At 53.1% G+C, this 10,276-nt stretch overlaps 1 pseudogene; it reads left to right on the forward strand.

Annotated features, from left to right (window-relative positions):
* Nucleotides 1-2,661: 2,661 nt before the first annotated feature.
* On the forward strand, nucleotides 2,662-4,107 carry LOC143169226 (T cell receptor alpha variable 1-1 pseudogene; annotated as a pseudogene).
* The last annotated feature ends 6,169 nt before the right edge of the window (nucleotides 4,108-10,276 follow it).

A 10,276-nucleotide genomic window follows, 5' to 3' on the forward strand; every position in this document is an offset into this window, starting at 1 on the left:
ACACAATGCCAGCAATCTCTGAGTAAGTGATAAGGGAGACAAGGAGGGAGAGCAGAGCTCTGCAGCCTCTAATTGATGGGCCATGAGGAAACTATGGGTGTGGCTCTGAAGTGGGTCAGGCTGAGTTTATGACAATTATGGATGTTTGAGGTGGGTCCTGTGGGACTAGGCTACACTTATTAAGGAGTACTTAGGAGAAGGGTCAAAGGTGGGGGGAAAGAGAGGACTGGGGAGGAGCAAGGGGAGGCAATAGAGGAAGGAGAAAAGGAGGTACCTGTACCTAAGCAGGGGCTGGTCATGCAGTTGTTGGGAGGAGCCCTGTGCCTGATCACCACAGTCCACCCTGCCTTCTTATTAAACCCTTTCTTAACCATCTTCACTCCCTTTCCCATGTGTGAGTGCTGCAAGGTCTGAGTGCCAGGAACTGGAGAGACTGGTGTGAAAGAGGGATCTGGGTGCCAGTAACTGGGCAAACAACCAATGGCCATAGGGATTGTAGGCCTGGGTGCCGGCAACTGGATGGACCCAAGGGGTGTGCTGCAAGGTCTAAGTGCCAGCAACTGGAGAAGAGGCCTCTGGTCACAGGGCCTGTCGGTCTCTGTGCCAGCAGCTGGAGGGACTGGGGTGTAAGGCAAGTCTGGGTGCCCGCAACTGGAGAGGGAAGAACATGTCACAGGGCTCACACCTCTTGCTGTCAGCAACTGCAGGGACCCCATTGCACCTGTATGTGTGGCAAGCCTAAGAACCAGTGACTGGAGGGACCTCAGTGTGTTTCTAGTTTTTCTTCGTGAACGGAACCCGATGTGCATGAGTGTGTATGTGGCTTTTGCTATCATATTTCAGTTTGGCCTAGCCAGTGAGCACGAGGAAAAGCCGACTCTGAAGTCTGAGACAGGGGTGGGTAAGGGAGCCCAAGGCCAGCACATGGCTATTAGACAGGCTGATATTACCAAACTGTGGTAATGTTTGAGGGATCTGCAATTGTGGGGGTGATTGTGAGAGGAGTGGGTGATTGCATGCATCTGTTTGCTAGTGGACATGAGGCTGGCCTAGCCAGAGAGAAGGAGGAGACCCAGGTGCTGGGCAAGAGGGCCCAGGCTCCAGGCAGGGCTATTAGATGGGCTGAGGGCCTGTGCTGATGTCTGAGGGATGCACAAATGTGGGTGTGCTGGTGACTGCAGAGGGTGAGGGGGGGTGTGTTTTCACTAGGGAACTGCATGTCACTGGCATACTGGAGACAGTCATACAAAGGGCTACTTTGATGATGAAGAGACTGGAGCATCTCTGACATGGTGATAGGCTGAGTGAGCTGGGACTGTTCAGCACAGAGAAGAGAAATCTCAGGGGAGATCTCATCCATGTGTGCAAATATCTGAAGGGAGGCTGTGAAGAGGGTGGAGCCAGGCTCTTCTCCATGGTGTCCAGTGACAGGCCAAGAGGCATTTGGCACAAACTGAAACAAAGGAGGCTCTGTCTGAGCACCAGGAAACGCTTTTTCACTGGGAGGGTGAGGGAGCACTGGCACAGGATGCCCAGGGAGGTTGTGGAGAAATTTGGAATTGTGGGGTTTTTTAACGATGGGGGTGGAGCATGGGTGTAGATAGATCCCAGTACGAATGGGACTCTGGCTCCACAGAGTGTTGATTAAAATACCATTAGCTGGAGATAACAAAGAGGGTAAAAGTGGAGAGCAGGTTATGCCCCTCCAGATGCTGGGAACCCTGAGTTCTGTGGGTCTGTGCCTACTCAGGTCAGGTTAACTTAACGATAATGAACAGTTTGTCATCTCTGCCATGACTGGTGCATGGGATCACATTGGAGTTGATCTGGAAAGGGGGTGGGAGTAGGGCATGCCACCTGCCCACCCCTTCACATGCCCTTTCAGCTCTGGGGTGCAGGGCTGCCCTATCCCCACCCCTCACAGTGCAGCACTCCAATGGGTCCCCTATGTGCTCCCTGGGATAGGGGATGACCCACTGACCCCTCATCTTGTTCCCTGCTGACCCCTCACCCTTTCCCCAAGAGTAGGCGTAGGTTGTCCTTGTCATCTCTGCGTTTGTGGCATCTAACAGCAGCACTGCTGCCAGGTTCCTCTCTCGCACTGTGGGTTATTCCAGCAGAATAAGACACAGCCAGAACTCCTGGGCTGCTGCACAGCAGGGTTCATCTCCTATTTTGGGGGATTTGGGGGAGAGGCCTTGTTCCCAGGCAGTTGAGGAAAGGGGAGAAGCGAGAGAAACAGAAGAGACTTCTGTTCCCAGAAGAAATAGCAGTGTCCCTGGAGGGCTGAGGACCCCAGAGGAAGATGTGAAACCTCAGTGGGGAGGAAACCCCTGACCTCCCAAATGGCCCAGCAGTGGGTGTGCAGAAGAGCAGGCGATTCTAGCTGGGGAGGTGAGGGCTCCACTGCGAGCTGACCGGGAACAGCCCCTTCCCACGACTGGGGCCCCCAGGGCCCCTGAGGGAGCCACAGGTGTTGCTGCTGGAGGAGGGAGAAACCCCGAAGGAGCATTTCAGGCACAGGAAGAACAGATCACTTCTCTTCCCCGCTTCTTCCTCCGCTCCCCCAACAGAGTCGTTTCCGGCAGCTCTGTTATCTCGGGGCTGGGAGGTGGTTTTCTGACTCTCTCTCACTCAGCCAACAGGCAGGTCGGTCTCAACATGCACTTCGGCTATCTCGTCCTCACGGCTTTCCTGGGGCAACTGCTGGGTAAGTCCTGCCTTTTCATCAACGTATACTTCTTCTTCCCCTGTGCAAACCCTCACCAGCCTTACCCGGTCCATATGGGAAACTACTCTTGAATTACAGGAAAACATTGGGAAATGCTGCCTCCCATTTGTGGTTTTGCACCAGTTCTCTCAAGATGCTCTTACTGTTGGAAAGAAGAGAGTTGAGATACCTCAGAGCCCTTCTCCATCTTTTCTCTCCCCTTCACTCCATCTCTCTCTGTCTTTCTCTTCTGATCCACCTGATGTCACCATAGGAGATCTCAGCTGTCTCTGCAGCCCCACATTTCCCCCTGGCCAACACAAATTAGCAGATCTTGTCAAAGCTGCCCCAGGGACTTCAAAGCTCTCATCCCATTGACATTAATAGGGTGTCCCATTCTGCCTCCTGGCTGGCACATACCTGCCGTGGCTTCCAGTTTTCTCCTGGTTGTTGACACAGCCAGGGCTCCCTCTTTCTACCATTCAGCTCAGCATTACTTGGGGAGCTAGGAGCGCTCTGAGATGACAGGGATGGGGAAGCAGGATGAATCTTTTTGCCATAGCTCCATGGGCCTCTCAACCTGCTGGAGGGGTGCTGGGCCCAGCACACAAAGGTCAGGCATCACAGGCTGTTCCCTGCTCCTCTGGGCAGTAGGAGAAGGAGCAGGGAGGACGAGCAGGGGCACAGCACAGCTCTCCTCAGGATCCACGCTGGGCTGAGAGCTCTGAGCTCCTGCCCAAAATCACTTGCCCAGGCCTCAAGAATTTCCTGCAGGGCAAGGGACAGGGAGCCTTCTCCATCAGGGTTTTGCATCCACTCTTGGTTTGCTGCCTGGAGCCTTTCCCTGCCAAGCTGCTGACCTTCACTTTCTTCCAGGCACCATGGGGCAGACCACCGTCACCCAGCAAGAAGGACAAGTCACAGTGAAGCAGAGACACACCTTCCAGACAACCTGCACATACCAGACCTCTGACCTTTATGGCTTGCTCTGGTACCAGCAGAGGAAAGGACAAGCTTCCCAGCTGGTCTCATATCAGGCAGCATCTGGCTCCAAGCGGAACGGCCGTTTCACCACGCTGCTGAACACCACAGGGAAATACAGCCTCCTGCAGCTGGAGGAAGTCGAGGTCTCTGACAGTGCCTTATACCTCTGTGCTGTGCGAGACACCCTGGTGCAGGGAGCTTCCTTGGCTGTGCAACAAGCCAGGGGAGGGAGGGGGTGTGTCTGTGGTGCAAGGCTGCGCTTGGGGGAAGGGGCCCTGAGCTCTCCCCTGGCAGCGCTGCTTCCCTGTGCACCCAGAGATCTGCAGGCCATGATCCTGTGATGTAATGTTTTCTGTCCATTCCAGACATCAAGCTATGCAGGCATGGTCTTAAATATTCCCGTACCACACTAAATGAAGGCAATGTCTTCTTGTTGCCAGTGCATGGGAAGCTCCGCTGCCTGGTAAAGTGCAAGCAGCACACACATGAGCCATTGCATTTACCTATTAACGATCTGTTCATCCTGACCACTATTAATAACTGCAGGCACACCCATCCTCTCTGAGAGCAACTGCGTTTGCCTTGTCTCGAGATGGTTCCACTGTGTTATTTCCCTTTTGAAGTTCAGCCATGGCAGTTGATGTAAAGAGATGCTGTACCTTTTCTTCTCCTATCTACTGGTATGACAATAAACCAAAACAAATGCAGACAAAGAGACGCTCGACCCAGGCAGCTCCCAGCATGGGGCATCCACGGGCCCTCATTCCCCTGTGCTCTCTGAGGAGACAGCACCAACCTCAGCCTCATATCAGCAGGTGCCTCCTCTACCCCATCGGATCATTGCCCCAGTTTGTCACTGGCGGCATTAGACGTTCCAGTGGGAGCTGGTCTTTTCGTCCTGCTCATCTGGCATTATGAACTGGCATGTTTGGTAGCAAGTGTCCTGTGTCTGCTCAGTCACAAATGATCAAACTGTGCCTGGAGCACTGCTCTCTTCCCCTAAATGGTTCTTCTGTCCTTTAATCCCTGGGCACAGAGGTGGCTCCTCAAGGGCAACATCTGCATGAACGGCAGCTGCTGCAGAAACTCCCCATGCAGGGACAGGCACTGTCCCTCACTCTGCTGGGTGGGGGGGACACCCATCACAGCCTTCTGCTTTACAGCCAGCCCCTCTCTGAGCTTCACGTAGCCACATGTGTGACCTCCCAATGCCTGTGCTAGCCAGGGCCCCAGACCCTGTCCCCTGGGCAAGCACAAGGCCTACCCTAGCACAGCAGCAGAGTCCAGAGAAAAGCTGCACTGCCATTGACCAACAGGAACATTGTGTGCCCTTGACGTGTACCCGTCATTGTCCCCTTGGGAGCTGCACGCCTCAGTCCCCAAGAAGGAAATGCCAGGCAGCCGGTGACCTGAGCCCATAGCAGGAGCCTGTGAGTTTTTAAATTTCAGGTGCAAGCGGGTAGGCTAGATGAAGAAAACAAGAGCAGGGAGGCAGGAGTGAGGATGACCCCAGCCCAGGTCAGGCAGTGCCCACACTAGCAGGGTGCATGGGTGCGGGTGCTCGTGGGTGACTTTTACCACCTCAGTGTCTGCTGCAGGAGGAAAATGGCTGGGCACAAGCAAACCAGGACATGTCTGGGGCATACGGAAGACAAATTTTTGATGCAGGTAATCCATCAACGGGCTAGGGGAGAGGCTCTGTTGGACCTGCTACTCACAAGTGAGGAAGAACTGTTGGATGATGTAACATTCAAGGGCAGCCTTGCCTGCAGTGACCATGAGACTGTGGACCTTAAGATCCTCAGAGGACTGACCAAGACAAACAGGAGTATTACTGCCCCCAACCTCAGAAGAGCACTTCTTAGTCTTGTCAGGGACCTACCTGCTCGGCAGGATACCATGGGAAACTGCCCTGCAGCGCAGAGGTTCCCAGAAGAGCTGGCTAACCTTCAAGGACAGCCTCCTCAGAGCACAAGGATGGTCCTCTGCAATGTGGATGACAAAGCGCAGCTGGAGTGGAAAATTGCAAGGGGGGTGAAGGAAATCAAGAAAGATGTCTCTCAGCGTATTGGCAGCAAAAGGAAGGCTAAGTAGATGTGGGCTCATTGCTTGGTGAGGAAGGGGACCTGATGACAAATGACATGTACTCAATGCCTATTTGTCCTCAGTTTCTACCGGCATGGCTTCTCCTCAGGCCTACCACACCCCTGAGCCTCCCCACACACTCTCTGGGAAGGAAGCAGCACCCACAGTAGAAGAAGAAAGAACTAAGGAGCTCTTACTACCATTTCGACATACACAAGTTCATGGGAAAATTTGGGATGCATCCAAGGGTGTTCAAGGAGCTGACTGGACAGTCTCTACTCAGTGCCTGGAAGGAAGAGGGAGCAAGTACTCTCAGAAGCCATTCCTAAACTCATGAAAGGCAAGAAGGGGGTTGGGAGCAGCTGACATGGGTCTACTGAGGGCAAATCATGCCTCACCAACCTCCTTGCTTTCCATGAGGAGGTGACTGGCACTGTGGGGAAGGGGAGGGGCACTGGCTGTGGTGTACCTTGACTTTACAAAGACCTTTGACATACCCTCATGGGTGTGCACACACGCACACCTATACACACACAGAGGTATGCACACTCACAGCCATGCACACACACCAATATGGGTGCACACACAATCTCACACACGTGGGCGCAACCACACACATGAGCTTGCACGTACCCAAAGAGTAACTCATACGTGTGCCCTTCTAAAGAGGTGTGTGCACACACGTTTCCAAAGGAGCCCAGGCACAGCCACCCCCCATACCAACATGTACGCACAGACATTCAAACACCCATGATTACACATAATCATGGTCCTGCATGCATGTATTTGCATACAGGTATATGTGCATGCTCATTTACACATATGTACACACATAAAAGCACATATCCACACACACCTATGCCCACACACTTACCTATACGCAGGCCAATGTCACTCCCATCCATGCTCACCTGCGTGAAGTCACGTGTATGTGCTAAAATACATACATACTCATGAATAGATGTGACCAAACACACACACACACCCCACCCATTTGTGCACACTCATGCTTGCATGTGCATTACCTCAGGCACACACGTGTGCACACAGACAGACACACGGACGTATGAATGCACACATGAGCAGAGCCAGAGGGACATGTATGTGAGCATGAACATGCACACACACCACTGAGAACCAGGACGCCCAATGCCAGCTCTCAGCCTCTCGGGATGACTCTAGGCAAGTCCTTCAGGCCCCACAGTTAAGGCAATGAATCAGACACCATCAGCTTTAGTGAGCTCAAGTGTTTCACTGTGGTTCAGTCAGCTGTTTTCTCACCAGAAAAGAGAGAGAAACCACATCAGAATCAAAGCTGCCATGGCCTTTCCAGACATTAAGCATCTCTGTGTCCCAAGTCTGTAGGTCAGGGATAACGTAAAAATGAGAGAAGATCCATATTGTTGCAAACACAAAGAATCCCCACATTACAATTGAAAAAACTCTTCCAGCCTTAGATGCTCCCAGCTGTCCTATGTGATCTCCTTAAGGGAGATGAGGGGGTGTGGGACCAGCCCCAGCTCTGCAAAGGGAACGCTGCCACAGAGATGTATTCACACAGCAGCAGTGTGGTTTGCCTGCGACAAGCCAGACTCCCCACAGGCTGCAACTGCTGAGGCTGGGGCACCAGAAATGATACTGACTGATCCCAGGAAGAAAGGCACTCAACCTCTTCAAAGCATTGCTTAAAATGCCATTTATTAGCGCTAAGACTAGAAAGAAAGAGGATAGTGTAGAAGATCTTACATCCCTTCAGATCCTGGGACCCCTGGTCTGCTCACCATCAGCTGCTCTCACAGAATGAGAAAATCACAGGACGTTTGAGGTTGGAAGGGACCTCTGGAGGTCATCTGGTCCAACCCCCCTGCTCAAGCAGGACCACCTAGAGCCAGTTGCCCGGGACCGTTTCTAGGTGCGTTTTGAGTATCTCTAAGGAAGGAGACTTGGCAACCTCCCTGGGCAACCCATGCCAGTACATGCCATCCTTCCCTCTACAACAAGGATAAATGCAGATGATAACATTATTAAGAAGGACCTTCTGCTTCGTACAAGGTTTACTGTGGTAGGGTTAGGAAGTACAACAGTGTTGTTCCAGATGACGGTTATTAATAGCACGATTAGGGGAAAAAAGATTTCAGACAGGCAAGTGAAATGCTTTTACAAAAGTTTGGCCTTCAGTCATTCTGAGATGTGCTTCATTAGCCATAATTCCCTCTTGATCGAGGACATGGGTGTGGGGATTTCCATTCTTCCACTTGTACACTTTTGTCAAGACATCTGGATTTTCATGCAGGAAAAAAGATATGAGACTGTAGTAGCTGCCAAAGAGACATTTCCACCAATCAGAAGACATGAGTTTTACTTGTAAAAAAATCCTCTCCCCCCAGAATGGCAGCCAATTCCTGAGCACAAGTTCTCTTGGGGGACCAATGAAGCAGTCAAGAGCTCTGAGCTCGTCTGCAGCTGTCTTGGGAAGTGCACCCAGTACCCTCGTCCTTGCTGATCTTCACGTTCTCCTGCACACTCTGTATCAGAGCAATCTGATCTCCCTCAGAAATACACCATTTCACTGCCCCCATTTCTGTGCTGACTGCCCTCAGCTCCCACATGCTTAGCTCCAATTTCCAGCCTCGACACGTTCAGCAGGATGGGTGATATTTCCCTGCTACCCCTGCCCAAGCCTGCTGGCCATGGCCCCTAGATTGCATGCTGGATGGGAGAGGAAGGTGGAGTAGCAGCTATGGGCCATCCCAAGGGATGTTCCTTGCATTACCACTCCTGGCATTCTGTGTTCCTGGAGCCCCACACCCTGCCACCCCAGCACAGCTCTGACCATAGCAAGAAGAACATCCTTCCTCAAGAGCTGCTGACCCCTCAGGGCCTCCTGCCTTTCTGGCCATTTGTGGGCAGAGACACAGCAAGGCAAGGCCTGATGGTCACTGGCAGCCGAGAAGCCAATGATGACTTCCTCAGCTTCAAGTGACAGTGCTGAAAAGAGGAGCCACGGCACAGTGTCCCAGCCTCCCGTTCCTCTGTGAATGGAGAGGGGTGTCCTTGTGCCCTCACCCCCTTCCACCCCAGAGCAGCACCTTTCTCCTTTGGCAGCTTGGGGAGTGCCCACAGAGGGAAGGACCACATGGAGGCCAGGCTTGAAGACAGCAGAACTTTAATGAGTCAAAAGAGGGAAACAAAATCACACCAAGTGGGTGCCGACAGTGCAGGGAGTGCTGGGGGCAGGAAACAGTCTGTGTCCTTGGCCATGCAGAAGTTCCTGCATGATGTCTGTCTGCCTGACTTTCAGGTGGAGAGGAGACAAATGGGCCCCACCAGGCTGGCCTTGGTGGGACCTTGCTGCCAAGGGGAACCAAAGCAAACAACAAAAAGGGAAAGACAAGGTCATTCAGCTATCCTGAAAACAGCATTGAAAAATCTTGATGTTCTACCCAGCACCATGTTCTGAGTTCCTCAAGGTGTCTCCCTGGGGCTTGCCCAGCGTCTTTAGCAGGGGAGGCACCTTCTGCCACAGGAGCGGTTGGAAATGCCAGAGAGGTCACAGCACCCAGAGGTGATGGGCACTCCGTCACAGCTGAGGATGCTGCCAACAGCAGCGGAGGTGGAGGAGCCCACAACGGTGTTCTGTGGGAAGGAGCTGAGGATGGGGCCGGGCAGGGTCACCACCACAGGAGGGGGCTCGATGGCGACAGTGGAGTTCTGGCACTGCCTGGCACAGGGCTCATTGCAGCTGTAAGCCAGTGGGGTGGGGCCGCAGGGCCGGCATGGCAGGCACTGGTCGTAGCAGGACATGTCTCTAAGGGTGGAGGTGCACCTGGGAGAGAGGGCATGGAGGAAGCAGAGCACAAGGGTGCTTGAGGAGCAGCCTGGTTACCCTGTCACAAAGGAGCCAAGGCCACTACTGAGTAGGGAGCTGGAAGCTGTGCCAGGAGCCACATGGTACCTTTCACCCTACAAAGAGCAGCCTGGCCCAGGGAGGCTCTCTCTGAATTCGTAAACCAAAAGCCCCAACTGCCATGTCCCAGCCTTTCTCTAAGCAGCCCTTCTGCCCACTTCCCTCTCTCATGACAAGAAGTTCCAAACCCCAGCACAGGCCAGAGCCAGTACCAGCTGAGATGTCCATCGAGACAAGATCTTGCTTTGGAAGAGAAGAAGAAGGGGTTCTAGACTCACCTGGTTCCCAAGGAGAAGGAGGCAAGAGAAGTGGATGGGAGAGCAGGGACTTGGGCTGGCTTTTATACCTGCCCTTCATTGCCGCAGGACCAGAGGCACCCTTTGCAGAGGTAACAATTTTCTGACAAGCTCATCTTGAATGCAAACCATCACAGCTAATGGTATGGGCTGTGCTTTGATTCCCTGCACTGCTGCCTTTTCATGTCCAGGTTTGTGCCATGACCATTCCCCAGTGAAGGCTTCTTCTGAGCACTGGGATGAAAGGCCCTGGGATTTCTTGGGCAGGAATGCAGCAGTGCGGGCAGAAGACTC

The sequence above is a fragment of the Aptenodytes patagonicus genome, chromosome 20, assembly GCF_965638725.1.
Source record: "Aptenodytes patagonicus chromosome 20, bAptPat1.pri.cur, whole genome shotgun sequence".
NCBI classification, from domain to species: Eukaryota; Metazoa; Chordata; class Aves; order Sphenisciformes; family Spheniscidae; genus Aptenodytes; species Aptenodytes patagonicus.